Here is a 17,527-nt window from a genome sequence, read left to right on the forward strand (position 1 = left end):
ACTTTAAGTGAGAATACGAAGAGTCACTACTGTCCCGTAAAGTTCCAGGTTCAAAACAAAAGAGTTAGGTAAAATTACAAGTTAAAGTTTAATGCTTAAATTAACAACAAAACATTCAGGACTCATAAGGATAATGTAATGGCAAATAAACAGGTTAAATATATGGTTAACTGCAATAGCCTCTATTAACACGAAATTAGCAAGAGTAAATTTATCTAAGTCAGCCCTGATGAAATGAGATACCAGATAATACTCAGTGAATGCCAGATAAATAATTACAGATACAAACTATTATCAAAAATGACTGACATAAAGATCCATACATGAATTACAAAAACTTCACTAAGCCTACAAATTAAACTTATGCTATACAGTACAAGAAAAAATGCAACAACAGTTATACTCAAATTACACACAGCTGCTAGATGGTTGGAGACTTCTTGAGCACTCACAATAATAATATCTGTACAGGGGAGGACAGAGATGTGAACAAAATGAGGAGCAGATCTAAGTGGCAATGATGCAGAGACTGAGCTCATTATATAGGGGCCAGGAGAGCTTGATACAACTTGTAATGAGGACGCGCAAATGAAGCCATGGGGACAAAGAGATGACAATCCCGCAAAGTATAACAGAGATGTCGACTTACTCTACTATAACGGTAGAAGGGGGGGACTGAGGCAGAACACGCTCGTGATCAAACATGCAGCACACTGTGCGTTAAAAATTACACAAAGGATGATGAAATCATAGGCTATGTAACAATATATATATATATATATATATATATATATATATATATATATATATATATATATATATATATATATATATCATCTCTCATCTCATCAGACGTTTGAGTGTCCACTGCAGGACCGGCCTATCCCTACCGAAGTAGGGACGATACAGCTAATGTATCTCTACCAAGTGGCTTAGGCTGTCCAGTAGAGATTGTATGTAGGGTGAGAAGTGCTTGTAAGTGTAATTGTTGTGTTAGAGTGATTTTGGATGTGTGTAGTCTGTGAACCAAGTGCAATTGGCTTGCGCACGCCGACTGGGTGCAAACATACTTTAGTATGCGACACTGGTTCAACCACAGCACCCCTTGTGTCCGCCAATGCGGTACGTGGCCAGAAGAACGCTCCCAAAGTTTATTACCCTGGCGGGGCGCGAACCCTCGTTCTTCAGTGTATGAGAACGCACACTTTACCATATATATATATATATATATATATATATATATATATATATATATATATATATATATATATATATATATATATATTGTTACATAGCTTATCATTTCATCATCCTTTGTATAATTCTAACGTACAGTATGCTGCATGTTTGATCACGATTCGCCTCGTGGCTTCCATAATGACCAGGCTTGCGTGTTCTACCTCACTCCCCCCTTCTCCCCCTTATAGTAGAGTAAGTCGTTCTTTCTGTTGTTCAGAGCAGGATTGTTAACTCTTTGTCCCCTATGGCTTCGTTTGTGCGTCCTTCTTTCAAGTTGTATGAAGCTCTGCCGGCCCCTTTATAATGAGCTCAGTCTCTGCATTAATTGCCACTTAGATCTACTCCTCATTTGGTTCACATCTCTGTCCTCCCCTGTATAGTGTATTATCTTTGTGAGTGCTCAGAAAGTCTCCAACCATCTAGCTGCTGTATAATTTAAGTATAAGTGTTGTTACCATTTTTCTTGTACTGTGTGGCCTGAGGTGTTAAATCGTGGGCCTGGTAAGGTTTTTGTGATTCATGTGGAGTTTTTGATGTCAGCCATTATTAATAATATTTTGTATCTGTAATAATATATCTTGCATTAACTGAGCATTATCCGGTTTTCTCATTTTATCAGGGCTGACTTAGATAAATTTACTCTTGCTAATTTCGTGTTAATAGAGGCTATTGCAGTTAACCATATATTTAACCTGTTTTTTGCCATTACATTATCCTTATGGGTCCTGAATGTTTAGTTGTTAGTTTTGAGCATTAAACTTTAACTTGTAATTTTACCTAACCCTTTTGTTTTGAACCTGGAACTTTGCGGGACAGTAGTGATTTTAGTATTCTCACTTGAAGTGTTCATTATCTCTCTCTGTTCCGTAACATAAATTTGGCGACCTCTTATCAGGATATTCAGGATATCTTCATAAGGATATTGCTTGATATTTTGTGACTGTGATTTATTCATGATGTCTACTATTACTACTCTTGAAGAAGCCAAAGATTTTTTGTCAAATGTGCAAACAGTGTGTGATGTAGAAAACAGAACAAAGAATGAACTTAAGCTTGTTGCTCAACAATTGGGAATTGCTGTTCACTCTCATCATTCTAAAGATCAAATTGTTGGCATGATTAATAAAAGCTTGTTTGATGTAACTCCTCCAGATGAGCAAACGCAGATTGAAATAGCTAAGTTACAGCTAGCCCTGCAGGAGGCTCGTGCTAAGGAGGCTGAGTTTCAGGCACGTGCTAAGGAGGCTGAGTCTCAGGCTCGTATTCAGGAGGCCCAGGCACAGGCTGAGTCTCAGGCTCGTATTCAGGAGGCACAGGCACAGGCTGAGTCTCAGGCTCGTATTCAGGAGGCACAGGCACAGGCTGAGTCTCAGGCTCGTATTCAGGAGGCACAGGCATAGGCTGAGTCTCAGGCTCGTATTCAGGAGGCACAAATTGAACTTGCTAGGATTCAGGCAGACCATGAGTATCGCATGAAACAAGGTGGAACTGGATCATCTAGCTGTGATGATTTTGATGTGGCTAAAAATGTTAAACTTGTCCCTCCTTTTAATGAATCTGATTTAACAAAGTATTTTCAGTTGTTTGAAAGGGTAGCTACAGGTTTTAATTGGCCCAAAAAGTGTTGGCCAGTACTCCTTCAAACTGTTCTCACCGGTAAAGCTCAAGTAACTTATGCATCTTTGCCTCAGGATCAATCTGATAATTATGATGTAGTTAAGAGCTTGATTCTTAAAGCCTATGAGCTTGTTCCTGAAGCCTATAGAGTAAACTTTAGGACAACTTATAAGCAAGATAAGCAATCTCATGTTGAGTATGCAAAAATCAAAGAAGATCTGTTAGAGCAGTGGTTAAATTCTAAGAATGTAAATTCTGATTTTGATAAATTTAAGCAGATGATTTTGCTGGAGGACTTCAAAAGGTGTATTAATAAAGATGTAAGCCTATATCTTGATGAGAAAAGAATAGATAATTTGTCTGATGCTGCAGTTTTAGCTGATGAATATGTTCTCACTCACAAGAGATATTCTAAAGAAAAAAGGAAAGCTGAGAGTAAGTACGTTGCCTCTACTCAGAGTATAGGTAACAGGAAAGAGAATAAAGATGATGTTTCTCAGGAAGTAAATACCAGCTTCACCTCTAGATTTCAGAGAAGTAAATGTACTTATTGTAGTAAGCTTGGTCATACTTCGGAGAAATGTTTCAGGAGACAGCATGATGTGAACAAAAAGGAGTCTTTAAATATTCAGTCAATTGGTCTAGTGTCCACCCTTGAGAGTTCCCAGAATTCTTTAACCGAGTTAACTGAACCTGCTTTGAGGGGTAAATTAAATTCTCATGATGAAGCTCCTCTTTTGAGCAGTAATGTGGGTGACACTCTCAAGAGTTCATGTGCTAATTTCCTGTCTGATGGTTTTGTCAGTCCTCTGGACAATAATGACAGGAAATCAGTTAAAATATATCGTGATACAGGTACTTGCCAATCCCTTATGCTGACCAGTGTTCTAGGCTCTAATGTTAATTCCTCTGATGAAACTGTAATATTACAAGGTGTAGGGAATAATTACTTCTCTGTCCCTCTGTGCAGAGTGAATTTAGATTCTGGTTTTGTTGATGGTTCCGTTATGGTTGGGTTGGTTGAGACACTCCCAATGTCAGGAGAAACCTTCTTACTTGGAAATGATATTGGTGGAAGTCAAGTGTGTCCAGCTCCTCAGTTGTCTAGTGAACCAGTGACTGCGACCCAGGATTGTGATATCCCTGATGTGTTCTCTGCATGTGCTGTCACTAGGGCTAAGTCTAAAGTTACTGGTGACTTAGAGGATAATGATGATGATGATGTTATCCTAGCTGACACTTTTCTTGCTAATTTGGACCACTCACCAGATGAGGCAGTACCCTATAGTGTTGATAATTTGTCTCGTCAAGAGTTGGTTGAGTTGCAGGTTGCTGACCCTGAGTTGAAAGGTCTAACTAACTCTGCTTGTAGTGAGGAAGAGTCAGCTGGTGCTTCTACTTGTTATTATATAAAGTCAGGAGTACTTATGAGAAAGTGGAGACCCCCAACAGCACCAGCCGACCGTGAATGGGAGGTTGTACATCAAGTTCTCATCCCTCGTGTTTGTAGGCAGGATATCATTAGAGTGGCTCATGATTCCAGTTTGGCAGGACACATTGGAGTGAGGAAGACTGTGGCACGCATTTTGAAACACTTCTACTGGCCAGGTATCTTCAGAGATGTTTCCTGGTATTGTAAGTCTTGTCACACCTGTCAAGTTGTGGGGAAGTGTAATCAGACCGAAAAGGTTGCACCTCTAGTTCCATTCCTCCTTTTGAGGCGCCATTCACCCGTGTGTTGGTGGATATTGTGGGCCCTCTTCCTAAGACTTCTTCAGGATTTTCTTATGTGTTGACCCTGATTGATATGGCTACTCGTTATCCTGAAGCCATTCCACTTAGAAATATCTCAGCAAAGAACGTGGTTAAGGAAATGCTAGAGTTCTTCACCAAGTTTGGTCTGCCCAAGGAGGTACAGTCAGACCGGGGAAGTAATTTCATGTCAAATGTTTTCAAGCAGTCTCTGAAAGAGTTGGGCATCACCCAGATCACGTGTTCAGCTTACCATCCCCAGACCCAAGGAGCGTTGGAGAGATATCATCAAACACTCAAATCGATGCTCAGGAAATACTGTTTGGAACATCAGAAAGACTGGGATAAAGGTCTTCCATTCGTTGTATTTGCCGCAAGAGAATCTCCAAATGAATCACTGGGCTTCTCACCCTTTGAACTACTGTTTGGCCATGAAGTAAGAGGACCCCTTAAGCTACTCAAGGAATGCTGGCTGTCGGATTAAGATGACGTCAACCTGCTGGAGTATGTGATGAAGTTCAAAGAACAGCTGTCCACTGCTTTACAACTGGCGAGAGAGAATTTAGGAGCTGCTCAGGAGAAGATGAAGACTTGGTATGATAAGAAGTCCAGGTTACGCCACTTTCAGCCAGATCAGATTTTGATTCTGCTACCGGTGCATGGGCAACCTCTTCAAGCCAAGTTTAGTGGTCCTTATTTCGTGGAGAAGAAACTCAATGATGTCAACTATGTCATCGCCACACCAGATCGTAGAAAGAACAAGCAACTTTGTCAAATCAACATGCTAAAGTTATATCACAGGCGGGACGAAAATAACCCAGTCTGCACTGTAGCTGTTCCACCCGAGTCTGCAAGTGAAGCTCTCCCATGCAGTATGAGCCTGAGTGATAGTTTGGGGAAGAATCCTGATGTCATGAATGATCTCTAGACTAAGCTTTCTGATCTAGCTCCCGAGGAAAAGCAGGAGTTTTTGGCATTACTGCAGGAGTACCCGCAAGTGTTCCGTGCCACTCCAGGAAGAACCACTGTGTTGATGCATGATGTCGATGTTGGAGACGCAAAGCCAATTAAACTGCCTCCTTACCGTGTGAACCCAGTGAAAGTTCCTCTCATCCAGAAGGAGCTTGGCTACCTGTTGGACCACAAGATGATTGAGTCCTGTCAGAGCGAGTGGAGTTCTCCTGTCACTCTAGTCCCTAAGCCAGGTGGGTCACAGCGGCTTTGCATCGACTACAGACGTGTTAATCGGATAACCAAAACAGACACTTACCCTCTTCCTCGCGTGGAAGATTGCATAGACAAGATCGGAAAGGCTAGGTACATAAGTAAGTTTGATTTGTTAAAGGGATACTGGCAAGTACCTATGACTCAACATGCTTGGGAGATCTCATGTTTTGTAACACTAGGAAAGACTTTTGCATGTTCTGTAATGCTATATGGTATGAAGAATGCACCAGCCACATTTCAGAAGCTCATGAATGTTGTAACAGAGGGTTTGGCAGGGTGTGTTGTTTATATTGATGATGTATTAATCTTCAGTGACAACTGGAAAGATCACCTATGCCATGTCAGTATATTTTTCGAGCGTTTGGTTCAGGCTAATCTTGTAGCTAATTTATCAAAGTGTGAGCCTGGTCAAGCTAAAGTTCAGTACCTTGGGTACTTAATTGGTGATGGACACGTTGTACCACCAGCAGCTAAGGTTCAGGTTATAAGTGATCTTCCCAGACCTAAAAGTAGGAAAGCGCTACAAAGATTTTTGGGAATGGTAGGTTATTACAGGAGATTTGTTCTTAACTTTTCAATTCTTGTATCACCACTTACAGACCTACTGAAAAAGGGAGTTTAATTTGTCTGGACCGATAACTGTGAATCCTCTTTCAGCAAACTTAAAGCTATCCTATTAACTCAGCCAGTGCTCGCTACTCCAAATTTTGCTAAGCCTTTTAAAATGGCTGTTGATGAAAGTGATACAGGAGCTGGGGCTGTTTTGCTGCAAGAGGATGATCAGGGTATTGAACACCCTGTATCTTATTACAGTAAGAAGTTCACTCCACCTCAAAAGAACTACTCCACTATTGAGAAAGAGCTTTTGGCCTTGATTTTGGGTTTACAGCATTTTTCATTTTATTTGTGTTTTAGTTTTGATCCCATAGTCATGTATACCGATCATAACCCACTGAAATTCCTTAGTAAGTTTAAAGATAAAAATAAGAGATTGACAAGATGGAGTCTACTTCTTCAGGAGTATTCATTAGACATACAACATGTCAAGGGGAAAGAAAATGTTATTGCGGATTGCTTATCTAGACTTTAGACACATTGTTTTAGAGTAATAAGAAATTTCCTTTGTAAATTTCTTTTTCTTTGTGGGGAGGTGTTACATAGCCTATGATTTCATCATCCTTTGTATAATTCTAACGTACAGTATGCTGCATGTTTGATCACGATTCGCCTCGTGGCTTCCATAGTGACCAGGCTTGCGTGTTCTACCTCACTCCCCCCTTCTCCCCCTTATAGTAGAGTAAGTCGCTCTTTCTGTTGTTCAGGGCAGGATTGTCAACTCTTTGTCCCCTATGGCTTCATTTGCGAGTCCTTCTTACAAGTTGTATCAAGCTCTGCCGGCCCCTATATAATGAGCTCAGTCTCTGCATTAATTGCCACTTAGATCTACTCCTCATTTGGTTCACATCTCTGTCCTCCCCTGTATAGTGTATTATCTTTGTGAGTGCTCAGGAAGTCTCCAACCATCTAGCTGCTGTATAATTTGAGTATAAGTGTTGTTACCATTTTCCTTGTACTGTGTGGCCTGAGGTGTTAATTCGTAGGCCTGGTAAGGTTTTTTGTGATTCATCTAAAGTTTTTAATGTCAGCCATTATTAATAATATTTTGTATCTGTAATAATATATCTTGCATTAACTGTGCATTATCCGGTTTTCTCATTTTATCAGGGCTGACTTAGATAAATTTACTCCTGCTAATTTCGTGTTAATAGAGGCTATTGCAATTAACCACATATTTAACCTGTTTTTTGCCATTACATTATCCTTATGAGTCCTGAATGTTTAGTTGTTAGTTTGAGCATTAAACTTTAACTTGTAATTTTACCTAACTCTTTTGTTTTGAACCTGGAACTTTGCGGGACAGTAGTGATTTTAGAATTCTCACTTGAAGTGTTCATTATCTCTTTCTGTTCGGTAACAATATATATATATATATATATACGATACAAAGAAACAGCGATGAAATGTAAGAAATAGCGAGAAACAGGACAGAATTTATGAGAATGCATGCATCATTCATGAGGAAAATGCGTGCCCGTGAGGTGATGGAGAAGGAAGAAAAGGAGGAATAGGGGGAGGAGGAGAAAAGGAGGAAAGAGAAGGGACAGGAGGAAGAAAGTAACAGGGAAATAAAGACTAGAAGAGACAGGAGGAAGGAGAACGTGGCATGGGATCGAGAATCACTATATGAATGGATAAGAGGTGTGAAGAAATGGAGGCGAACGGGACGGAAAGACTTCTGGTATTCATAGCTTGACAAAAAATGCGTAAATAAGGAGGTAAGAAATAGAGAGAGAAGCACAGGGAAGAATGGAAGAAAAGCTGAGATATAGGAATTGACAGAGTATAGAAGAAAAGCAGAGTAGAGGAAGATAAGAGCGAAACATGAAAATGAAAGATGACCATAAAAGAAAAAGAGATGAGATTGAAAGATGAGATAGAGAAGGAAAAAAGAAGGATATAAAATATCAGAAGGACGAAACAAGAAGGTAAACTAATTAAACGAGATGGAAACTGCGGAATATAAGAGGATACATAAAAGAAGGCCGTAAAGATTACTGTTCACAATATTGCGAAATGAGACGCAAATTTTACATGCAGTTACATTCATATATCGTACAAACTTCATATAACAACATATAAAATTTTGTATAATGAGCTTTGCTGTCGGAACTAATTTGTCTGCCTTATAGTCAAAAGAAAAACTTACGAATTGAATCCGTAAGTATTGTTGTAAATTATAATTATTATTTTTTTATTATCTTCCATCATAGCTAGGTAAGTGCATGAATCGCTTCACCTAATAGAACTAAAAGCTACTGTTCTTAATGTGTGTGTGTGTGTGTGTGTGTGTGTGTGTGTGTGTGTGTGTGTGTGTGTTCAAGTAAAAAAAAAAAACGCCTGAGTTGCGTTTCTAGCAAACTGTCCACACACGCACCCTGGGTAAGTTACTGTTTCGACAGTACTACCGCCAGATAAGTGAATACTGCACTCATTCACGCATATACAGTGGACACACAAATGGGAGTACACAAGTTGCATACACTCAAAGAAAATATAAAAGTGGCATATCTATCTATTTATATATATATATATATATATATATATATATATATATATATATATATATATATATATATATATATATATATATATATATATATATATATATATATATACAGTTTGTGGTAGGTGGGGCGCTCACCATCCACTCACTCGATGTTGTACTGCTGTCGTGTGTCTGCCCTTTCTTCTCCTCCATCCTTCTTTCCTTCCATCCTCTTCTGTCTTCCTTTCCTTCATTCTTTCCTTGTCCTTCTGCCTACGGGTAACTTTACACTCCCTTTTCTGTCTTTCTTTCCTTCATTCTTTCCTTGTCCTTCTGCCTACGGGTAACTTTACACTCCCTTTTCTTTCTTTCCTTCATTCTTTCGTTTTCCTTCTGCCTGTGGGTAACTCTACACTGAGTGACAAGCCAAATGGTTTCCTGTACACCAGGAAACCATTTACTATGCTGGGTGGTAACCATATAACCAAATTTTGGCGCCTGGTGGTTTAGTGGGTAATTATTGTGGTCCAATCGGATTGAGACGGTGAAGGTTCATATCCAAGGGATGGTTGGGGTTGATTGCTCATGTAATGCCACTCAGGGATGAGTGAGGCTGGTCACTCTCATTTTAAATGTCGGGACCAACTGCCTAGCCCCGGCTCCTGTGCTCCTCATGGGGCAGTGTAGGATTGGATGATGGATGGATGTATATACAATCACAAATTTACCTCCATCAATCCGGAGACGTATTTTGAAAATTATATTTTACTATCACAACACGAAATCATTAAGATCATGGCAGGCTTTTCCAAGTGGATGCGCAAGATATATCTTCATTAAAATGTGGATTACTTAACATGCATCCTACGCTGAGTACAGTGTCTGGTGGAAACAAGAGCAAGATGAAAATTATTCACTGGATTTAATGGGTTAAACCATAGAATATACACTAGGACACACACACACACACACACACACACACACACACACACACACACACACAGACGCTCGCAGCACTAATTTACATACTGACCTAGTAGTATACCTTTATTTGTATAATTATTTATTGTATTTACTTTTTGGCATAGGGAATATTGAAGTAAAATGGTTTGTTGAGAATGTTTTTCTTGGCATTTTTCAATATCGGTGGTGTTTTTTCTTTATCAGGACATAACGCAGACCAAATAAATCGGTCGTTATGCTTTAGTTCTACGTACCTAAGATAATGGACTTAGTTACAGGGACTGGACAGAAGAGTAGAAGAAAACGAAGGGGAAGAGAAGGGAATTGGGTGGTAAAGGGTTTAAGGGAAGGAGATTGCCAAAAGGTGTGTGTGTGTGTGTGTGTGTGTGTGTGTGTGTGTGTGTGTGTGTGTGTGTGTGTGTGTGTGTGTGTGTGTGTGTGCGCGCGCCCAGCACAAGTTTTCTTCATCGATGCTCACGTATTCAACCATTTGTATAGCCGTAATTAAGCTTTTGTCTAGTCTAATTATGAGAGGGGAGTAAGTGAGGGGAGGAATGAGGGGAGAGGACAAGGAAAAGAATAAGGGGGAGGGAAGGAAAGAGAAGATAGGAGGGTGATGGTGCAAGTGAAGGGAGGTGGGAAAGTAAGGGGAGGAAAATGAAGTAGTACAGATGAATGCAAACAGCAGAACATGTTACCACATTGGGTAAGCTTTGCTTTCACTATGCGAATTCATTAGATAAAATCCCCCTCCCCCCCACACACTCACATACAGGAGAGCAAGACGGGTGATAAATGCAAGGAAGTTCCGTGGTTTTTGTTAGTTATTCTAAATTCCTGTTGGTAATTACACCATTATTTAACTTTTAGTGTCTTCAGCAGAGACGTCTTTCTTATCATTGATTTGCGACTACCATACGGGTTTACTGAGGTTATGAAAGATTTTTCAAGCTGACGGAATTATACACAGCCCCCAGTAACCCCTTCATTTCAGTAGAGCTTTCCTTTGCTGGATGCACATGATTGTTTGGAGCAAAAACATGTGATGTCCTCGGGCTGGAATATGAAAGATCGTAATTTCCAGATGAAAGCTGCCAAAGAAAGCCAGTACTTGACTGAAAAATAAGAGTGAACCAGTAAAAAGAATAAAAAATCTTCCGACACTACACAAAAATTCAAACGGCAAAGAAAAGGAGTGAATCCATGGACTCAACAGAGGATGTTTGGCATAATAGTCGTTTTGTTACTCTTCCTACAATGGATATCGGAATGAGAGCAGTGCAAGAAACAGTCTAAGGGAGTAATACGTTCAAGTGTACTACGGTACCATCTGAAGGATGTTTAGCATTGTTGAAGTACGTTGATTTTCTTTAGCTTACATGACAGAATCGCTTAAGCTTTCATGGACGAGTCTATTCAGACTCTGGCATGAATATTTTATTCATTTCATCGCGGATTTTCAGTGTGCTCTATTGAGACAAGATCTTCATTTCGTCCTTCATTTCTTCTCCAATTTTCCAGTTATAATAGAAATAATCTGTACTGGATGCTTCTTCCGCTCTGAAAGTAATGTTTAAAAAGAACACAGAGATAAACGAAAAAAAAAAAATCTCGTGAACGGTTTGGAAAAATCAGATTGAGAACAGAAAAGAAATTTAGTGGAAATAGACTGGGTGAGGGGTGGAAGGGAAAATAAAATGTATATGCTTGGCTATTGTATGTTAAGTAGAAGGTTCTTAGGGATGGAGGAAAGGCATTCTAAAGAACGAAGATATAAAAATTCAAATCGGGGAGAAATACTAGGATGCAAAGGAAAAAATAAAATGTTGGAAGGGTGCAGCATGAAGGGAAGGAGGGAAGCTGCGGAGTCGAAGGGTGTGTGATGAGGGGAGGGATGTGCGAGACAAGAAAAAGGTACTAAAAGAGATGGAAATGGTGAGGGAATGATGGTGAAAGAAGAGACCATGATAAACGCCACGGTTGTTTAACCTCCTATTGCTTATACCGCAAAACGATTAGTCTCCAGTAGTGACGGGGCTAAAGGTCCCAATTAAGCCGACAGCTACGACTTAGCTCAGATAATTTCTATCCTTCCATTCTTTCTAAAGACTATTGCCATTGTTGTCCGGCATTGGAAAAAACTCGAATTTATCTAAGATGCAAATATAAAAAAATATACAAAAAGGAAGTCTAAGAATCAGAACCGTTTGGAGGTAAACTTCAAAGACTGAGACCTACGTATGTACACAGGAAAGCGAGAGAGAAAAACCTTAGAACAGATAATAAGCGTGGAAAATGAAAGGTGATAATTGATGATAAAAGAAGAAATGTAACACATGACGTAATGACAAAAAAAAAAAAAAAAACGGTGACAGAAATAATGAAAGCAGCAACATTAACAAGACACTTTCGAAGAACACACCATGCATGGCAGATTACGGTCACTGATATGAACTGAGATACAATGAGTCACACACACCCACACCCACACCCACACCCACACACACACACACACACAATTTTTATCATCTTTGTTTTCTTCATCAGCTACATAAGTCAACTGTAGGGCTGAAACATCTCTCATGCATCCCCAGTCTGGCCAACTGGTTGTAACCGTGTTCCCTTTTATTTCAGAAATCGACATTACAGATTATATAGTTGTACTTTTACTCTCTCTCTGATCATTCCTTTAACTTTCAGACGGGATCTAGTGTTTGGCGGGGGGGACACAATCTGGCCGCACTATGGGGTGGTACTGCTACTCTGCGGCCAGGTTGTGTTAGGAAGAATACTGCCACCGTATTCCCTGCATGTCGTAAAAGGCGACTAAAAGGGGCAGGGTGAGGGGACTAGGGACCCCCTCCTCTGTTTTTTAGTTCCTAAAAAGAGACAGGCCAGAGAAAGGGATGGGGGATGGAGTTATCCCCATACCCTGAAGATTGGGTCTATGAATGTGTGTGGATGTAGTACGATTGAGGCTTAAAGGGAGGAGATTGGGAGAATGTTTGTGAGAAGAAAGTTGGATGTGTTAGCTTTGAGTGAAACGAAGATGAAAGGGAAGAGTGAGTCTATGTTTGGAAGTGTGAATGGAGATTGTCAGGTGTTGATAGAGGAAGGGCAAGAGAAGGTGTGGCCTTGTTAGTGAGTCCGGAAGTACAGCAGTGTGTGATTGAATGGAAGAAGGTGTCATCGAGACTGATGTGGGTGAAAGTGAAATTTGAACGCGAGTTGTGGGTGTTTGTGAGTGCATATGGGCCTGGTAGTGAAAGGGATGAAGAAGAGAGGGAGTCTTTCTGGAATGATGTTGATGAGTGTCTGCTGAGTTTTAGAGCGAATGTGAATGTGGTAATGATGGGAGATCTGAATGCTAGAGTGGGAAATGTAGCAGTTGAAGGTGTAGTTGGTACGTATGGTGTGCCTGGAAGAAATGAAAATGGGGAACGAATGATAGCGATGTGTGTTGAGCGAGAGATGGTGATTGGAAATGCGCTGTTTGAGAAGAAAGATATTTATAAGTATACATGGGTGAGACAGGAGGGTGGAAGGGTTGTTGATAGAGCTTTGATGGAATATGTGGTTGTTTCTAGGATGTAATAGGAAGATTGTTGGATGTGAGAGTTCTGAGAGGGGAGGGTGGAGGTATGTCTGACCACTACCTGGTGGAGGGGAAGTTAAGAGTAGGTAAGAGATGGGTGAGAGCTAGGAGGGTTAGGTGTGGCAGGGAGGTTTTGAAAGTGAGTGAGTTGGATAAAAGAGAGAAAAAAATAAAGTATCAGGAGAAATTGAAAGATGAGTGGAATGCAGTGAAAGATCGGGAAAATGGCAGTGTGGAGGAGGAATGGCAGTTGTTTAAGAGTGCTGTGGTGGGGCATGCAGAAGAGGTGTGTGGTGTGAGACGTGTGGGTGATGGTGTAAGAAAAGGAAGTGAATGATGGTGCGAGGAAACAAGTATGGCTGTGGCTGAGAAGAGACGTGCATATGAAGTGTGGCTGCAGAGGAAGGATGAGATGTCATATGGAAGGTATAAGGAAAAGAGGAATAAGGCGAGAAGGGCTGTGCGTGATGCTAAAGTGGCAGCAGATGAGAGGTGGGGTAGGCGGCTGACAGAGAATTTTCAACAGAATAAGAAAATGTCTTGGAAGGAGGTGGAAAGAGTGCAAAAGGGAGAGTCTGGGAAGGAAGAACGAGTAAAAGCAGATGATGGAACGATGTTAACTGAGATGGATGAAGTAAGGAAGAGATGGGCAGAGTATTTTGAAAGATTGTTAAATGTAGAGGAGAAAAGGGTGGCTGAGATTGTGGTGGATGGAAGGGTGCAAGGAACAAATGTGTTGGGAGAGTTGAATGATTCTTTGATCACGAAGGAGGAAGTGGAGAAGGCAGTAAAGAAGATGAAAACAGGGAAAGCTGCAGGTATGGATGGGTGTGCTGTGGAATGCCTGAAGGGTGGTGGAGTGACTATTGTTGACTGGTTACTAAGACTGTTGAATATGTGCTTTTTGAAAGGTATGGTGCCAACTGACTGGGCAAGTGCTTGTGTGGTCCCATTGTATAAAGGCAAGGGTGATAAGCATGAATGTACTAGCTTTAGGGGTATAAGTCTGTTGAGTGTTGTAGGTAAGGTGTATGGTAGAGTGTTAATTATAAGAGTTAGAGAGGGTACAGAGGGAGTGATTGGTGATGAGCAGTGTGGCTTTAGGAGAGGGAGGGGATGCGTGGATCAGGTGTTTGCTGTGAGACAAGTGTGTGAAAAATATTTAGCGAAAGGCAAGGATGTGTTTTGGGCATTTATGGTTTTAGAGAAAGCGTATGATATAACTGATAGGGAGGCTTTGGGGACTGTTTTAAGATTGTAGGGACTTGATGATAGGTTACTAAAAGGGGTGAAAAGTTTTTATGTAAATAGTAGAGCGTGTAAGAGTGGAAAATGCTGTGAGTGATTGGTTTCCCGTGAGAGTGGGGCTGCGACAGGGATGTGTGATGTCGCCTTGGTTGTCTAATATTTACATGGATGGTGTTGTAAGGGAGGTGAATGCAAGAGTTTTAGGTGGAGGTCTGAGTCTGGTGAATGTTGATGGTGGAGAGTGGAATCTGAAGCAGCTGCTGTTTGCAGATGATACTACACTGGTGGCTGATTCAGAGGAGAGATTGAGACAGATGGTAGAGGAGTTTGGAAGGGAATGTGAAAGGAGGAAATTGAAAGTAAATGAGAATAAGAGTAAAGTGATGAAGTGTACGAGGTTGGTAGATGGTAGGGGGATGAATATAGTTTTGAATGGCGAGTTGCTTGAGTAGGTAGAGTGTATTAAATATCTATGGTCACATGTTGCTGTGGATGGAGGAATAGATGCAGAAGTGAAGTTTAGAATAAATGAAGTAGGAAAGGTGCTGGGAGGAATGAAAAAAGTGTTTAGATGTCATTCGCTTAGAATGGATGTAAAGAGAAGGATGTATAAGGGTGTTGTGGTACCGACTGCGTTATATGGGGCCGAAACATGTAATATGGGTGTAGCAGAGAGGAAAAGTGTGAATGTAATGGAGATGAGGTGTCTGAGGAGTATGTGTGGAGTGACGTGTATGGATCGAGTGTGAAATGATTAAGTGCGAAGGAGAACTGGAGTTGTTTGCGAGATGGCTGATAGAGTTGAGCAGAGGGTGTTGCGATGGTTTGGGCATATGGAGAGAATGGATAATGAGCGATTGGTGAAAAAGATAACTAGATCTGATGTGAGAGGTGTAAGGCTGAGAGGAAGACCATGAATAGGATGGATGGACAGTGTGAAGAGAGCGCTGGATGCGAGAGGGATGTCTGTTGAGCAAGGAAGAGTGGCTGTGCGTGACAGAAATAAATGGAGAGAAATTGTGAATGAATAAACGATGACGCAGCCCTGAGGGGATATTCTCCTGCATTTGGTTTGATCAGCTAGTCACGTCAGGTGCGGGTAAAGGGATGGGTCTGTTATGATGTGGCAGGGGTAAACCAGCTCTGCTGTCGGGCCCTGCTGCGGATGTCACCGATTGCATTGCGCAGTTGACCCTTGTGCGGTGTGGTGTGGTGAGGATCTGTCCGTTCTCCCCTTTGGGGCTAAGATGCGAATGAATGTGTTTGAATGGATGAGTAAATGGGGAGTGTGTCGTCCTGTCTCGGCTACCTCCCTATCCTTGGGGGAAGCAGCCTAGGTATATTTGTAGATAGATAGATAGATAGATAGATATATGTATGCATGTATGTATGTATGTATGTATGTATATGTACATATGCCGACTCATTACTAACTTCCGCAAAATTTATGATGAATTCTCACATTTTATTGAAATGATCCTTTGAAAACATTTACATAAAAGATTTAGTGCTTTAACTTAGTGTTTAAACTTGGTAAATAACATTGTTCTTTTATTAAAATTCACCATTAGTCTCTTGAACATGGGAAGGGAAGTCGTATGCCCTCTAATGACAGAGGAGAAATGGTGGTGGTTTTTTCTGAAATTTTATACAACGAGAATAATGGACCTGGAGAAGTTGAAATGGATAAACAAATAATGAAATCGAGTACATTCTAGATAAGAAGAATATGATCACTAATTCCACAGTTATCAACAAAGTAAATAATTGAATAGACCATAGAATGATGGGCTGCACAGCCAGATTAAATTTCAGAAGTGACAGAAACTGATAAAGAAAGATAAGTCCAGCAAAAGCACACGAAAACAAAGCTGCCTTTGAGATAGAAAAAAAGGAAAATTTCAGGCTGTAAGTTGTGCTGAGTATGATATTGATGAGTTGATTGATAGACTAACAAAAGTGCTGAAAGAATGAGCGGAGGTGGTAGGGAAAGGTAATACAGCCAAAGCCAACAAGTATTCCAAAATGTCTGTCGAGCTCCTGAATAAGAAAGGAGATGAATGTAAAAACGAAGAAAGATGAAATACAGTAAGCAGTGCAGATTTAAATAAGCTGATCAACAAGAGACAGAGAAAAGAAACGAAAGAGAAAACATGTATCAGACCAAAGAAAAAGTAAAAAAAAAGGAGAGAAAAATCAGAAACAGGTCCGAAGTAAATGGCTCTAGGAAAGCAACAAATTATCACTGAAGGACATAAATGGCGAAGTCATTAAATGCAAAGAGAAGATGGTTTAAAAAGTTGACGAAATTTACAGAGAACTGTATACATCAAACACAACACTACCAGTAGCTTACTTTTCGGTAAGACAAAAGTGAAATATCAGAGGTAACATCAGAACAAGTAAACATTTCTCTTTAAATGTATGAAAAAAGTGAAGGTCCCGTGAGAAGCTAATAGACAGTAGTAGCAGATTTACTCTCGGTAGCTTTCCTTCAAATGAACCCACAAATTAGGCACCATAGTAAAAGCCAACCGTACAAAGCGCTGTTGAAAGTACATTTGTGTTGGGGCACGTTTGTAATATTTCCTATTCCTTTGCATTCTTCCCTTTCTTTCCACACTCTTCCCTCCTGTCATTCCTCCTCTCACATACACTTTTCTCTCGTAACTTGGCCAAGCAATTGTATAATTGCCTCCACACAAGTGACTGGACTTAGGTTGGGGTAGTAGAGCGCACGCACACACACACACACACACACACACACACACACACACACA

This window comes from Coenobita brevimanus, chromosome 72 (genome assembly GCF_032717465.1).
Source record: "Coenobita brevimanus isolate Jiangsu-jjx chromosome 72, ASM3271746v2, whole genome shotgun sequence".
Taxonomy (NCBI): domain Eukaryota; kingdom Metazoa; phylum Arthropoda; class Malacostraca; order Decapoda; family Coenobitidae; genus Coenobita; species Coenobita brevimanus.